Source organism: Cyprinodon variegatus, unplaced genomic scaffold (genome assembly GCF_000732505.1).
Source record: "Cyprinodon variegatus isolate N-32 unplaced genomic scaffold, C_variegatus-1.0 Scaffold110, whole genome shotgun sequence".
Classification (NCBI taxonomy): domain Eukaryota; kingdom Metazoa; phylum Chordata; class Actinopteri; order Cyprinodontiformes; family Cyprinodontidae; genus Cyprinodon; species Cyprinodon variegatus.
Genome location: NW_015150563.1, coordinates 1,420,052 through 1,421,101, shown reverse-complemented (window position 1 = coordinate 1,421,101; position 1,050 = coordinate 1,420,052). Strand labels below are relative to the sequence as shown.

The 1,050-nt window shown below is 48.9% G+C and overlaps 1 protein-coding gene across 1 annotated transcript in view; it reads left to right on the top strand.

The window, feature by feature from the left end:
- Positions 1-208: 208 nt before the first annotated feature.
- LOC107084863 (protein TALPID3-like) overlaps positions 209-1,050 on the top strand; it is a 22,791-nt gene continuing 21,949 nt past the window's right edge. Inside the window, exons 1-2 of the mRNA XM_015374909.1 lie at positions 209-354; positions 440-635. The gene's annotated coding sequence lies outside the window, so the exon portion shown is untranslated. The remainder of the gene's footprint in view (positions 355-439; positions 636-1,050) is intronic.

Below are 1,050 nucleotides of genomic sequence, written 5' to 3'. Positions count from 1 at the left end.
TGAACGTCGACTCAGAGATGTTCTGAAAAAACCAAAACAGGCTTTTTTTAGGGGGTAAAAATTTCTTTATTAGGACCAGGATGGTTTGGATCGCTTAGTTTTCTTTTATTGACATAAATCCACAGCTTTTGTATGAACTCAGGATATATTTCTCTGATTATAACAGTTTTTTTTATCATTAATAAATAAAGTAAGACGTTGAATCAGTGTGGGGTGAATATTTCCTAACATCAGTCAATGTTTCCGTGGTGAAACATTAAAGCCTGCTCCATCTTCCCCCTCAGGTCCGGAGCTCCAGACGTCATGCTACCAGCCCGGAGGGCGCGGCGTCGTGCTTGGCGCTCTGAGACAGCGGTAAGGAAGCGGTGGTGGGATGCTGGTCGTTTATATGAAGCCAGGCTGATAACAGCTTTGATCTCCCATCATTCCTTCTGCTCAGCTGCCTTGGTACCAAGAAGAGGGAGGTCAGTGTCCAGCTGCTGGAACCAAGGCGGACCCTGAACCCACCGTTCCATCAGAGCGCTGAGGATGCAGCGGTCGTTCAGGGCGGGGCTTCATCTGGTCTGGAAGAGGTCAGCAGAACAGCAGTGGCTGCTGCAGCTGCAGCTGTGGCTGCTGCAGCTCCTCTGTTTAAGGTACCTGGGCTGCATGGAAACGCATGGGAATGTGATGTCACTGATGACTGAGGCGACCTCATCCACCCTAACCCCCCCATAGAGCACTATACACCACTTTATATGAGCGTCTGGACCTCTAGGGGAGGAAAATGTAGTAGGCTTAAAATTTCCCACAATATAGATATGTCCCAGAATGCTTTGCAAGAGCTCTCCTTGCAATGCAGCTTGGGATTTGTTTTGGGGGCGAGAAAGAACCTTTGTTCTGTCGCAGAGATGGTAGAGGGAGCCGGAGTCACATGATCAACAGGAAAGGAACGTTATCTGAACGGTCAGTAAACTGAGTCACTATGTAGTAATGCACAGGTCAGAGGTCATGGGTCAGGGCGGGGAGAGCTCCCCATGCAAAGCATTCTGGGATATACCTGCCTCTTCT